This window comes from Oryzias latipes, chromosome 18 (genome assembly GCF_053564925.1).
Source record: "Oryzias latipes strain Hd-rR chromosome 18, Olatipes_Hd-rR_3.1".
NCBI lineage: Eukaryota > Metazoa > Chordata > Actinopteri > Beloniformes > Adrianichthyidae > Oryzias > Oryzias latipes.
The window spans coordinates 12,277,980-12,293,164 of NC_136254.1; the positions used below are offsets into that span (position 1 = coordinate 12,277,980).

The following is a 15,185-nucleotide window of genomic DNA, read 5'->3' on the forward strand; positions in this document are numbered from 1 at the left end:
TGAAAACAAGCCTTTTTCCCCACAAACAGTTTGTGCAGTAAGTCTGTTAGAAATTACCCGTTTCTAAACATTTATTGATGAAAACATAGTTAAATATTCATTAGAACTACTCTTTAAAAGTAATATGTAACTGTGGTGGATTACTGCCAATACTGATGAAACCAACCACAACAGGTTAAAGACCCACTCCCATGAAAATTATGTTTTTGGTGTTTTTAACATATTCTTGCTGCACTTCTCTCGTGATGGAGGACATATATGAAGTAAATAACTATTAAAACTGCGTTTTTCATTATTTTTTAATTCAAATCGTGATCAATCCGGAGCAGATAAGAACCTGCAGTTTGAAAAACCTCAAATTGTAATGCAGAAACTGCATTACAATTACAATTCTCCGAACCTTTCTGATGCACTTACACAGACAAATATATTCAATGTTCCTCGTCTGAGCTAACATCTGCCTTATAAGAGTACGGCTGCATAGCTCTAATATTGCTCACCGTTTTTCTTTCATCACTAGTGTTGGCTTGGGGTTGTGAAGGACTGTAAGTTAGGGGGAGAGGAGTGTAAACAAAGGGATTATGGGATATCAGGGTGGGTTACCTTGCCCCCTACAGTCCCGCCCACAACTCAGAAGCAAATTTCTAATGAACTTCTGCAGCTCTGCAGGAACTGTCCAAGAAATCAACAGTTTTATTTTTATTTTTATTATGTATAATTATAATTAAAACACCACTGGGAACGCTTTTACAAATGTTTCTGCTCATTAACAACAATGATATAACTTTTTTAAAAGTTGTTAAAACATATTTTAAAAAAACCTTTCTATTTGTATTTCTGGAGAGTTCTGACAGTGTTCTTCCATAGATGAGAAGCTGCAGAGAAGCAATGAGAGGATCCATGAAAGACACGTCTGGAACAGGCAGGAACGTTCCAGCGGGACATGAGGTGAACCTCACCACACCCAAACAGCAGCTGCTGCCCACAGCACGCGCGACGCAGGTGCGCACGCACCCTAAATACTTTCCCCTCTACACGTGTTATAGGGGGCGCGTGCACGCAAGCAGCAGGGGATCCGCTTCACTGGAGGAGACGAAAAGCGCCGTGACTCACAGGATCGGCGCGCGCGCTTACTAGCATCATTGACGCTGCGCGCACTCGTGTCCTTGCTCTTTTTTTTAATGTTTTCCACTGGAAACGTGGTCGCGCACGGAAGACACACCCCCATTTGACATTGGCACGTACCGGACAACGTGGGGAACCACTGTACACCCCCCACTACCACCACCACCCGAGTCAATGCATACCGATATTTAATAGAGGATACCCTGCTGCCGCAAGCACAAAAAGCAGTAGGCGAGCATGCGCATAAGCTAAAAGTCAATATCCACAAATGTGTGTTTGTGTGTGCGTGCGTGTGTGTGTGTGTGTATGTGTGTGTGTGTGTGTGTGTGTGTGTGTGTGTGTGTGGAGGGGGGGGGGGGGTGTCCATATTGGCCCGTACCAGTTTGCACGGTTCTATTAGTACGTAAATAAATAGCGGGGAGGGGGGGGGGGTGCAAAGGACAGTACACCCCCCCCCCCCCCCCCAAATGAGAAGCCGTCACTGTCCGCATTATTTCTGCAGAAATAAGTAAGCTTCGAAAATGGGGGAGCGGGAGGATATCATGCAAGAAAAAGATCAGCTAAATAAACAGCACGCGCTCTCTGCGCGCGCGCATGTGTGCGCTCAAACTTGACTGAGAGAGCTTTTTTTTTTTATCTTCACCCCGAATAGAGGGGGAAGGACGGCAGCAGAACAAAGGAAAGAGCGGGAACTCACCTTGTCGGTCTGCAGGTAGCAGCCGGGGGAGAAGAAGAAAATTGGGACTTCTTGAAAACAGACGCGGTCTTCACTGCTCCCCTTCCAGTGTCCCCCCCTCCCTCCCCGGTCTCCCGCTAATCTCCTACTTGTGATTTTCCTCCACGGCTTCGTGAAACGCTGCTCCTCTTTCTCGCAGGATTTTCTGTTTTCCTCCAGCTGAAGGAAAATTCAGCAGACAGGAAAAAAATATATTTATATATATATTTATATATGCAGCGGTCAATCAGAAAGCAAGATGGAGCCTTGAAATATGGGGGGGGGGTGCATAGACCTGCTTATCTATAAAAAACATTAAAAAGCGCGCGCACTGTCACGCAATAATTGCAAAACATTTACATCATGATTGACAGACACGGTTACGCACAAGACTGGAGAAAGGCTTAATCCTGATGAATGACTGAGTGAAACTGGCCTTTTACTGCCCCCCTCCCCGCAGTGATCACAGTGGTACAGCCCGTCCACGCTGAGGCTGAGAAGCTGACAGCCTCCCCGTCCGGTTATGATGCAGCGGCTGTTGAAAACAATTATTTACAGTTGGACACGAGAACTGTTTGCAGCAGGCGCAGGGGCGTACCTTTTATTCTGATACGGGGGGGCTAAGATCCCTGTGCATGATGGGAAAACTGTCATGATGAAAACATTTATGATCAAATCTCCTTCACACCTACCTTAAGTTTGTGACACTATGGTGGCCCTGCAGTGCAAATCATACAAACATTTTTTAATACAAAACCATTTTAAAGATCACAACGGCAATTGAAAAAGCAAAACAAATATTAAAATAATGACAATACATTTTAAAAATCAAAACAAAATTCCGGAAACCAAAACACAATTTAAAAAAAGGGAACTGAATAAAAATGAAGTATTTCAGGAAACAAATGTAATATTCAGAAATCATAATGAAATGTTAAGAAAAGAAACTCTATCAGAAACCAGGAAAGGTAGGTACTATGGGACATTGCTGATTGGATGATGACTTTTTCATACTGACCAAAACTTATTTGGCCTGAAGCGATATCTGGATATTTGTACTAATCACAAACCATTTATATCTGGACATTGAAGATGCATTTGAAAAAAAACAACCTTCAAAATTCAAACATCACTATCCAATCAGCAATGTCCCAAAATACCCATGTTTCCAGCCCTTATTGTGTTTCGTTTTTTAACATTTCACTTTGATTTCTGGAAATGTCTTCTGTTTTTTTGTTTCATTATTTTGGAATTGTATTTTGTTTTCTGGAATTTTGCTTTGCAATGCTGTTTTTTATTGTTTGTTTTGATGCTTTTGAACTGTCGTTGTGATCTTTAATATGTTTTTGCACGGAGTGATTTTTTGGTGTGATTTGCACTTCAGTGACACCGTACTCATCATGATCATGAACTAAAAGAGCTTCACATGTACAGAAAGTAATTTCGGTCCAAATTAGATGAAATTAGTCCAAAGTGAAAGTTATTATATTAATATATATAAATATTAATACATTAATGAGCCACATGTTTACATTCATTAAAAAAATGATATGGCACCCTAAGAAAACTCCTTTATTCAAAGAAATTCTTATGATTTAGGGCAATGTGGCATTGAAAGAATGCGTTGCTCAATTACAGTATAAGTGGGTGGCTCAGGCTGCTGAATTAATACTAAATTTATTAGTTAAAACAATTTATCGGATTTACATCACTAATCCCATCAGATTACAGAATGTTGTCAAACTGAGATATTTAAATACAGCTTTCCAGTTCCAACATGTAAATAAAGTGGGCGTGGCTACAAAGAACGAGATTGGGCAAATTGTCCAAGTCAGACAGTTGCATTTCTTGAGGACATTCAACAGTCAAATGCTCATCAAGCAGCATAGTTCTTAATCCAAAGTGGAGAACAACAAGTGGTCTTTCAGCTTTAATGGTTTGGAATCGAGCACAACAGGTGAGCAAATCTGGACTACGTAAAGACAATATTTTCCAAAATTAGATTAAATCTGAAGTTCTTTACTGGTGTTTCTGTTTGTTTGTGCTGTTTTTGTGGTAGTTGTGGCTCTGAGTGGATTCCTGGAGGTTGTCACTGTCACCAAGTTGTTTGGCTGTGAGTTTGTGTTCTCTTTTAATTTTTTTTTCTTTGCAAACTGACCTGCTGGAGATTCTTGTTTTTTCTTGTTGGATTTTCTTTTTTTACGTTTCTGGATCTTTTGAATATTGGAACTGTGCTCATATCAGGATGAAGTAAAGAGGACCTTACGATTCTCATGCTGAAAGTATTGATGCATTTTCCCCTACCATATCAGCTTTCCCCTCATCAACTCTACTTTATGCTTTAGACTTCCTCAATGTGGGGCGACAGCAGTTTTCTTTGTACAGTGGATTTCCTAGTTTTTTTTTTTTTCTGTTTTCATTATTGAAGACCCTGTATGTCTTCCTCTTGTGTTCAGACTGTTTTGAGTTTTCTTCACTAATTCATTAGTCTGTCTGTGTCAACATTTCTATGGCAACCATCTTGCCAATTCGGAGTGAGCTTGTTGGACATTCACACCCCTACCACTTGAGAGCAGGGTCTATTCAATCTGTCAAGCATTGCAGATGTTTGACGTGGGAGTCAGCAGGCACCACTTACCTTTGCTGATGCATCTGATTTGCCAGTTTATCCCTTGTGCTATTTTAGATGACCCCACCCTTACATTGACGTGTTCTCCCTACCATGATAAAGGTGGAAAAATTTCATGTAATCCATGGACACCAGTGAAGATCACAAATCATTGAAGAAAAAAGGTTCAGCTCACTGTCTTGTTGGGTCTAGATGACCCACCTCCCAATGTTAAAGTGCCTAGGATAGCACAAGGGTTACAACTTGCAATAAAGAAACATTATCATGAAAAAAAATTAGGATTAGCAAGAACATGTTAAAAAGGTAGGACAGCAAGAATGGTCATTCTGACAAATATAATGACTGAGTAATAGCTGCAATTAAGTTGTTTAAAAATATACAATTTCTTTTCTCTTTTTTTTCTTTGAGGAAAGCATAATTTCGCCACAAACTGATTTTTAAAGACTAGTAACTTTCTTTTGAAACAGTCCAGTTTTACTTGTACATTTAACAAAATGTTTATTGAAAGATAAGTAATCTTGTTGAGAGAAAGTCCTGGGTTCAAGTTCCTTCATGGTCCGCTCAGGAGTTACATTATATGTTCATGTTTACTCAGAGCCAAGTATTTACATCACTGGCATTTGTGGGAAGTTTGCATGTTCTCTTCGTGCTTGTGTAGGTTTTCTCTGGACACTCCGGTGTCCCCCCACAGTCCTAAAGGATGCTTCATTGGTTAATTAGTGTCTCTACTTTATACCTTGGGGTGTGGTAGTGTGTCTCTGCAATGGACTGTGTCCTGGGTGGGCCCTAACATTATACGGTGGCCGACACGGCTCACGCTGCATGCAAAAGAAACAACGCAACGGCATAAGCCGAAGCACAACAGAAATGGAATACAACGGAAATGATGAACAGACTTATTTACTGTAAAGAAACTTAATTCAGTTTCAAGCTGTTCAGCGCTTCCTGAGAGGTACGTGATATTTGTCCTGGATAACGTGATTTCTTACTAGATAACGTAATTTCTTACTGATATACATTTTGTTAGTCAAAAAGCATTAGACGCATGTCACTATGTGGAAAGCCGGCTAAAGTTACATTTTTAGACAAACGTATATTAGTAAGAAAGCACGTTATCAAGTACAAATATCATGTACCTCTCCAGAAGCATTGAATAGCTTGAAACTGAATACATTTTTTGAAAATAAGTCAGTTCCTCATTTCTGTTGTATTCCACTTCCGTTGTGCTTCGGTTTTTGCCATTGCGTTGTTTCTTTTGCATGTAGTGTGAGCTGTGTCAGCCACCGTACCAGTACCCAGAAAAGGATGAAACAAGTAGAGTAGATAAATGTATTTCAGCATGTTAATGTCTCTTTGAATCTCTGCAACATGAGTTTAAGCAACCACTTTAAATGAAAAGTCTGTGTAAAGATGCGTAAATGCACGTTTCAGGTTTCCACATTAAAAACTCGTGTTCACACATAGCAACGCAAGTTTCTACGATTGCTTTTGTGCTCTACATACAAAACAAGCTGCCACTGAACACACATTGAAAGTTAAACCAGGTTGAACTTTGACCAATCAGGGACTCGGATTTGGTAGCAACATAAGGATAGCATCCCCTTTAATTCATGGAAGTGCCAACCATTTGAAAATGAATCATGAAGGAGAAATGAATAACTGGTTTGTGCCCGACCGGATTTCTGAATCGGAATAGAGTTGTGAAAGAAAAATTCTGGAGCAAGATTCACAAGATTTGCACCATTTTGACAATTCACAACTAAATTTATTCTAAGTGTAGGTGGTGGACATGCACTAGTAAACAGTAGAAAAAGAAAATGAGGAAGCCCCTCCTTGCTCATTCAGTGTGAGCACAATGCTAAACATCTTCTTGAATGAGTCACATCTGACTTGAAGAAAGGAAGTGAGTCGATGTTTCAGATGAAAGAGCGTTCCAGAGCTGAAGAGCACAAAGAAAAACATGGTGCTTAGGCGGAGTGAGGTGGATGGAGGACAAACATCTGAGCGAACAGGTGGAGATGGAGGATTCAGACAAAAATGGAGGAGAGAGGAGGTTAAAAATGTATCTCACCAGCACAAAAAAACAGTTTACTAACACATTTCTGTGTCACCTGTCCATGTTCTCATGGCTCAGGCGGTTGAACAGGTTGTAGAAGGGTCGGCGGTTCGATCCCCGCTCACCCCAGCCAACTGTCGTTGTGTCCTTGGGCAAGACACTTCACCCTCCTTGCCTCCAGTGCAGCTCCACTGGCGTGTGAATGTGTATGAATGATCCCGGTGATGGTCAGAGGGGCTGTAGGCACAAACTGGCAGCCACGCCTCTGTCTGTCTGCCCCAGGGCAGCTCTGGCTACAACAGTAGCTACCATCACCAAGTATGAATGAGGAGTGAATGAATAATGGACACAATGTAAGCGCTTTGAGCGTCTGGAAAAGTGCAGATAAATCCAATGTTATTGTTGTCATTGTTGTTGTAATATTTGTCTAAAAGAAACTCGGTATTAAGAGAGAATGAATGTCCAAAGTGTGGATCTAGGACAAATACAAATAGAACTTGTAAACAGAAAATAATCAACACTTTATTGATTGATTTTTTTATTAGTTAAATAGGTGCCAAGAAAGTGGGGGAAAATACAATAAGACGAAAATATTTCCCTGTGGTTGGAGAATCACCCATGAACGGTAGGTAAGTGCAGTGGGAGTGCACAGAGTCCACAGTCAGCTCTCTCAGGCAGCATCAGAAGAAAAACAAACAGGACATGTTTAATCCCAGACCTCCAGCACTCAGAGCATCACTCATCGGCTCTGAGCTTATGTAACGTGGGTCATCGTTTCCCAATGACTTGCTCAGAGTCAAGTTTGTGTTTGCGTCACAAATGAACACAATGTTTTCACTGTTTGTGCGCTCCAACCATAGACAAAAAGTAGAGATATGTAGAATTTCAGGGCTCCAGAGTGACCCCATGGCTCCATGGACCATTTCTTATCATCGGGGATTTCCTTCAGACACTTGGTCTCTGTGTTGATCATTTGCTGCGGCTCTTTTCTGAGTTAGAAACCCTACATAGACTGAACAGATTTGCAGCAAAGCTGTGGTCAAAGCTGTGTTCTGCAGCAGCTAGTCTGGTGAACCGCCTTACGTAACGACCCTCCACCCTGTGCTTCTGTCAAACTGCGGTGAGCCACATTTTTGTTCCAGCAGAACATGACGATGCGCATCTCAATGAGCCACAGCGTCACAGTGAATCCAGCACATATACAGCCCCACACTTTACGGGAGAAAGAACGGCTGCATGCTGGAAAACGTTCGCTTGGTTCCATTGATTTGTTCTAATTTAAGCGTTAAAGCTAAGAGTGTGGAGCACGCAGGGAGCTGCAGCTGATTGGTTCCGTTTCAGATGACGGCCTTTGCTTATCTTGGCCTCACAGTTGTGCAGCCCGGTTAGCTCAAAGCTTTTCCAGCTGATGCAACGCGCCCTCAAACTTAAGCAGCAGATAACAGTTTATCTGCAAACAAGAGCTGGAGCGGCATCGTCATCAGGCACAACCGTGCTCCGACTTTGCTACTATCTCCGTTTGTGCACCCACTTCCTCTGTTGGGCAGCTCGCCTGTGGCATGTTAGCCTCTGTTCATCACACAGGCGGCTGAACTGTCAGATTTTCTTCTCCTGGATGAATCATGTCTTTTGTGGTCCTAGGCCTGATGGGCAAGTGTGGTATTACCTAAAGAAATAAAAATTTAGAAGATAAACCCTCAAAAAACCATCCTGTATCTTGCTTGTGCCCGTCCCAAGCCCGGTTCATGCAGAGGGTGGTTTCAGAAAGAGCATTCAACATAAAATCTATGATATGATAATTTCATAGATTTCGTCTCTGCTCCTGCTCCTACGCTTAGCTGTGGATCCTGCCTCTGGCTCGCCTCGTGCCGCCAGCCGTCCCCCAACTCCATCTGGAGGAAGCCCATCTGCTGGACTATTTAAACATGTAGTTGTAGAGTTAGGTAAGCCTATGCTTCTCTAAGAGTTCTGGTACATCCCTGTCCGTCCTGGGGGAGGATCCCTCCTTCATGTGGGTATGATGTTTCTTCTTTTTTTAACAGAATCCTTTTTCTTTTTTAGGAGTTTTTCCTTTCCGCGAAGGAGGGTCTAAGGGTTCAGTTTGGTATTTACCTATTGCATTCTATGACTTCATGTTCTTTATGATTTTATGTTTACTTTACAATAACCAATACAAAGCCCATTGAGACGACTGTTGTTATGATATTGGGCTATTGACTTGAATTGAATTGAACTGAATAGCATAGTTTTCTATGCTATCATCCAGAGGTTTGGAGGGAAAGGTTGACACCCTAAACTCTCAGCAGATTTGTCCCCCAATATTCTACCTGCCCCCCTCAGTGAGGCTGGCTAAATCTGGGCCTGCTGTGGTCACATCTACACTTTAGCTGAGGTACAGATGCAGAAACAGTCTAAAAAGTTGTCCAGTACACTGATAATGTGCTATCTTTTCTCTGAACGTCGTGCAGAATGTTCTGGAAAAAATGGTTTCCATCCAATTTTACAAGCATTTGTATAAAACACTGTGCAAACACATAAACTCAAGGAGTTCTGTTGTGTATAAATTGATGTCCAGTGTAGATTTTTTTAAAATTTCAGTTTAATGTTTCAAAATGTCCCACCTTTTCCAGAGTTCAGGTTGAATTTGGTTGTAAAAGTGCAAATTAATCTACGTTATGATTCCAGTTTGATTTGAAACTAAAAAAGTTTAAAGATCAACTATGGAAGATGCTGCTGTGTTTTAGCCACAGCATCAAGACAGAGGATGAGAAGAAAAACAAGGAACTTGCCCCGTTCCTGTCAGAGGCGTTTAGCTTCAGACCCCACAAGTGTCTGTGACCTCCTTTTCCCTGCAAACTCAAACAGGTTTTCCCTGCATTTGAGCCAGCAATGGGGACCCTCCCTCCTCCGTCAGCCCTTAGGGGGGCGCCACACAGATGTCACACATTTATCCTCCAGCTAAATGAGTGAAAAGAACATTTAATGCTTGGTTTCTTAGTGTTCATCACTTAGCATGGCTGCTTCTGGCTTTGTGGCGGTCTTGCTGTGTAATGTCTGGAGGCCTGAGTTTCCAAGAGATTTTTAAACTGCTGCACCTTAACCCTTTAACAACCCAACCAAACAAAAACAAAAACACAAATGAGAACATTTTTTATCAATTACATTTGGTGAATAATACGCAAAGTGTTTTAAAAAAAATGTTTTTAAAATGTGCTCTGTTTGATTGAGTGGGCAATTTAGTGAGAGCTTGAAAATGCTTATTCCAAATTTGAAAATCAAAAAGAAATGAATGCAAACGTGGTTAATGCTTGTAAAAAGTAAACCAGGTTCCATATCTGTGTTATTGACTGTATGTAGGGACTAGACTAAGTGACCCCTCCCCCCTGGCGTTCCAAACAGGAAGTACCCACTGGATCCAAGAAGCCAAAATCCCATAGACCTCCATAGAGGAATAAACAGCTATTACTCAGGCAGTGTATTTGTCCAAATTCTTTCTTGCTTTTCTTTAACAAGCTCTTTATTTATTTCTATAACAAGCTCTATTTTTGCTGCAGGACAAATGATTCAAGTTACAAACTGGCCAATCAGATGCCTCAGTAAGGCGTGTGGTTTTGCCTCAAACGTTCAAAGTGTTTGACGGGCCTGCTTTCAGTGGAAGGGGTGTGGTCTTCTAACATTCTCACTCTTCATTGGCAACAGTACTTGCCATAGAAATGTTAACTCAGGCAGACTCTGACCAATCACTGCTCACCGACAGTTTCGACAGAAAACGGTGACTAAGTTGACTTCAGTTTGTTGGAACCAAAAGTCATTTTTTATAGCTGACGTCACACTCACTCGGTCCAGTTCTCCTATAAACCGCTTTGTCCCTTTCAGGGTCAAGGGGCTGCCGGAGCCTATCCACTTATGGGCGAAGGCAGGTCGCCAGTCTGTCACACACCCATACACACCAATGGACAATTTAGAGTAACCAATTAACCTATGAAGCCTGTTTTTGGATGGTGGGAGGAAGCCAGAGTCCCCGGAGAAAACCCACGCATGCATGGAGAGAACATGCAGACTCCACACAGAAAGGTCCCCCATGGTGTTCTGTTTCAGGCCCCCCCAGCCAGGACTTGAACCGGTGGCCTTCTTGCTGTGAGGCAAGAGCGCTAACCATGGTGGCGCAGTAGAAACTGCTTTTCCGAGTATTTCTTTATTCAAATTTTAGTTAATCAGGAGCAGATGAAAAAATACAGCTTGCCCGGAGTGAGACTTTAAGTTTTGGAGAATCATTCTTACTCCATCTTGTCCTGTCATTTACACTCCAGGTGCCTCAAGGGCCGGACAATCTCTCTGACCTTGAAGGTTCCATGTTCTGAGGTGAAAAAGTTGAAAATAATTTTTGTTTTGTTTTTTCTGAAAATGATCTTAATCAGTCTTGAGTGTAAAGAACAAGAGTGAACATGGTTGGCTGGGATTTTGACACTGGTTTGAATTCTGAACATGAAGTTGTGCGTTTGCTGCCAGGAAAAGGTTAGTTAGCATGATCATTCCCAACCACCCACTGCAACAATCCAAAAACAACAATGTCTGTTTTCCGATGAAATGCTGGCTGCTGAGCCACACAGCAGAGGAAGCAGCAGCTCACACAGCAGGATGTGACATCACAGGCCTGCATGCGACCTGACTTATAAAGAACAGCCAACGCTCAGATTTCTGAAGATCCTGCAGCGCCAAAGAAAGGAAGCTTTGGTGTACGTGGCACTAGGTTTTCAATTTCGTAATACAGGTCAGACTGCAGCAACCCCCCCCCCCCCCCCCCCCCCCCAATAAACTCATGTCCACCAACTGTGCTGAGCAAAACCTGAGACGTAGAATTCACCTCACAGCTATTAAAGTGATGAGGTTTTAGCTCCATCAGAGCTGAGCTGCGGGGAGTCAGGCAGGTTGGTCACATAATCAGCCAGTCACATGGCTGACTCAACAGAAGTTCTGCTGCGATCCAGGAGCACGGACCTGTTGGGCCAGGATCAGGACCATGATGGTTCATTTCTGACTGGATCAAAGGCAGAAGAGGAAACAGAAAACACTTTCCCTCCTATTGACTTAATCCCTCCTGAAACTCAAATCCAAGGAGTCAGCAGAGCAGTGGAAAATGCTTCCGACAATTAAGAATTCACTTTTTTTTAATCCAAGAAAAAGCTGTTGTTTTTTAAATGGGATGGACTCATCTTTGTTTAGTTCTAGCAAGATGTTTTTCAGTTCTGGTCAATTTCATTTATTCTTTAAGAAATTTGGGGTTAAGATGGAGATTTTCAAGGCTTTGATCATGTAGAAATCCGATCTTTTCTCCAAAAATGTTACTTTTGTGTCTCATTTTTACTCCAGTAAAAACTGTGGCTTTTCTCAACTCCCCAAACAACACAGACAGAGCCCACTCTGTCCGGAAACTTTGACGCAAGTTTACATGGATTCCGAGGGAAGTCTAAGGAATGAGCATAACCAGGTTTCCTCCTCTGTCTCACACGTTCATCTCTTCTTACTTCCAGCTGCTTCCCTCTTATGAAAGCCGAGCCGCTCCGTCTTTGTTACGTAACGTGACATCTCTGCAGGAAAGCAGGTTAATCCAATCCATCAAAACCAGGTTCAGAAACCAGAAATGTGGTTTTTTGCTTTAAAATCCCACTGCGATCATCTTTTGGTCTATTGTTAAAGTCTTTATTAGGACAAACCTTCTGCACAGCAGTAGTAAATTAAGTGTTCATAATGAAGTTTTCCAGCCATACAGTTTTGAGCCAGATGCCAGCTCAAAAGAGGAAAATAAAGACGTACATCTAGTAGATCTAGTCATTCCAAAAGTTGGAATCACAATGGAGTGGAGCAGGGAGCTTGTGGCCTGACGATTTCAGCAACTACATCACAGATACAGGTTTTTTTTTTCCAACAGAATGTTTTCATCTGTTCCTAACTCACCACAATTTGAATAAAGAAATACTCAAACATACTGTTTTTGTCACAGATTGGCAAGCAGGAAGGAACCCAGACACAGGGAAGAACCACAAACCAAGAATGTGAGCTATCCAAAAGGTTATAACAGTTATAGGTTATAGTTGTGTCATGCCAACAAGAGCATAGCTGGAACACAGACTGAGAAAATACTGAAGGCTAATGGAGAGTTCCTTAAATCTTTTGTGATTGATAAGCAAAGTGCAGGCAGCTGTGACTGCGCCATATGAGCACGGGTGAATGGGCGGAGTCACAGCCAGCCAGCACAGAAACAGAAGACAAAATGAGAACAAAGAAAAACCCTTCAATAAAGCTTAACATGACCATTTTGAGCTCAATTATCTTTATATATTCCCTCCACCAGGAGCAAACTTTTACAAAGTAACATGTTGAAACACACAAAAAAAATGTTTGTTTTGGACCGGTTCCAGTAACATTTAAAAAGAGTTTGAGGAACCCCCAAATGTGGTAAAAAGGTTTGTTTTTATGAAATTAGGAAGTTGAACTGGGACAGTGTTTACTAAAAAAAAAAATGTAAATGCTTTACATATATTTTTCTGGTAAGATGAGGAAAGCACAACATATTTGCAGTTTTCGTGAAAGAAATAAGAATAAAAAATAAGATACACAAGGAGGAAGCTAAAGCTGCCAAATAGTGTCTGTCATAAAATATGGAATTTGTCTAAATTTATGTCACAAAAATAGCCTGAAGTACCATGAACTTCACTATACGCATGTTTATGGATGTGTGTCCTTCCAACAATCATGGGCGTGTTTTTCCTTTCCAGCGAGGCCTCACATCTGGCCAGAATGTCACGGTGCCTCGTTCAGCCCCGCCCCCTCAGCTCTGCTCCTGACTTCCACCAGCTGTGACCACTTCATCTCATCAACCTGCCTACACTTAAGGAGATCCAGCCCATTCATCGACGCCAGTTCGTTAACTCCTAACGGTGACTACGCCTGGTCAGCCTGCTCAAGTCCCATGTCTTTGTCCTGCCTTGCTCTCATGTTCTGCCTCTCTGTCTCAGGATTTACCCAACGAAGGTCACCTGTGTGGAAGTCTGCCGTCACTCACCTGCCGTCCTGAACCGAGCTCGGAGCACTCCAGCCGCAGTGATCCCTCCAGCCTCGCCACGAGCCACGTCTGGATTCCCTCCTGTCAATGGATTACTCTCATCAACCCCTCCTGTGATTAAAACTCACTTACCAAGTCACTTACCTGTCTGATCATTCTGAGTTCCAGCGTCTGGGTCTGTCTCGCCTGAAAACCATGACACAGAAGAACAGATGAATAAATTCCAGAGCAGGACCCGGAGAACAGAAGAACCGAGTCAAAACTTAAGCTGGAGCACAAACTTTGATCAACGACAGAGCACATGTTCAGGAACGGTTAAACAGTTTGAAAACAGCTGGATAAAAAGGATTTGGCAGCACATTTGATCAAACAAACCCCATTTATTCTTTGATCATGAAGTACAGATGTTGTCCTCATGCTTGACAATATTTTAGGGGAAACCGAAGGAAAAGGTTATTTGTCCCATTAAGAGAAAAGCTGATAAAAACGGATATTTTTGTAAAAGAGCCTCCATTTCTCCAACATGGTCTGACTACTTGAAAAGCTGCAAACTATGGCAGACCAGAATGCTTCTGCTGTTAGCGTGAGGTTGTGTTTGTTCTTTGTCAATTACCCTCCCTGATGATATTTCAGTTTAGGCCCCCACCTTCTCAGGTGAAGCCGTGAAAGTTAGACCCCCACTCTGTGAAATGCATCAAGCTTGTGAGTGGAGGAGAGGAGAGGAGGAGAGAGAATCGAGTCTTTCTGTCGGTGTTGTTCAGCAGCGATTCTCTGCTCTCTGTTTAGAGTGGGAGATTCCTAAAACTTCCAGAGAAACATTATAGTTTGTAGTGTTTCATCATCTCTACAGTTCAGAGCTGAACAGGTTTCCTCATTAGAAGTTTTGCCGAGAGGACCTGGATGCAAACATCATTGGCCAGAAACTGGAAGTCCTAGACTGGAATCGGAAGTCCCCCCATATCGCATGAAACATTTTTTTTTATTTAAACTTGTTTGCCTAACACACTGAATGTGGGTTCTTGAACTTGGGGGTTTGGGTAGGGTTAGAGTCAAGGACAGAGCTAGAACATTTTATATGGGGGGGGGGGGGGGGTTGGAAGGTTGGCAATATACCAGAGTGGAAGGCCTTTACAGATGGAAGGTTTAAAAATAAGTACTTCTAACACTTTTATTATTGTTGTTTTTATTTCATTTAAAAATGTTGTTTTTGTTACTTTTGCAATGCTTAAAGAAACTTATAGTGATGATTATTAATCTTTGGCAATATTGATACTAGAATTGACTCAATGGGGGGGGGCAAGTGCAGGTCAAAGTGTTTTGTTGGTGGGGGCAGCTGACCCCCCCAAAGCTCCGCCCCGGGATAATTTCCGCTTCCGGATAATGTCAGATGCCAGATGTCTACAACCCAGCATTGCATCTTCGTCTTGGATGCTGCAGGTGTTTGTTGAATTGGAACATAAATCTGTTGTTTCAAAACCTTCAAAGGTTAAATTTGAGAACTTTTAAAGAAAAACTGGAGGTTCTGCATCACCTCCATTTCTTCAACCTTTGCCTTTATGGAGTGGAACACCTCAGAAAGTTTCTCCTGGATGTCAGC

The 15,185-nt window shown here is 42.1% G+C and overlaps 1 protein-coding gene and 1 long non-coding RNA gene across 2 annotated transcripts in view; one reads left to right on the plus strand and one right to left on the minus strand.

The window, feature by feature from the left end:
- ndrg2 (NDRG family member 2) overlaps positions 1 to 2,096 on the minus strand; it is a 40,181-nt gene extending 38,085 nt beyond the window's left edge. Inside the window, exon 1 of the mRNA XM_020711747.3 lies at positions 1,823 to 2,096. The gene's annotated coding sequence lies outside the window, so the exon portion shown is untranslated. The remainder of the gene's footprint in view (positions 1 to 1,822) is intronic.
- Positions 2,097 to 13,340: 11,244 nt separating this feature from the next.
- Positions 13,341 to 13,727, plus strand: LOC144987144 (uncharacterized). The gene is made up of 2 exons (XR_013651017.1): positions 13,341 to 13,463; positions 13,542 to 13,727. It is a non-coding gene; the product is annotated as an uncharacterized LOC144987144 (long non-coding RNA).
- The last annotated feature ends 1,458 nt before the right edge of the window (positions 13,728 to 15,185 follow it).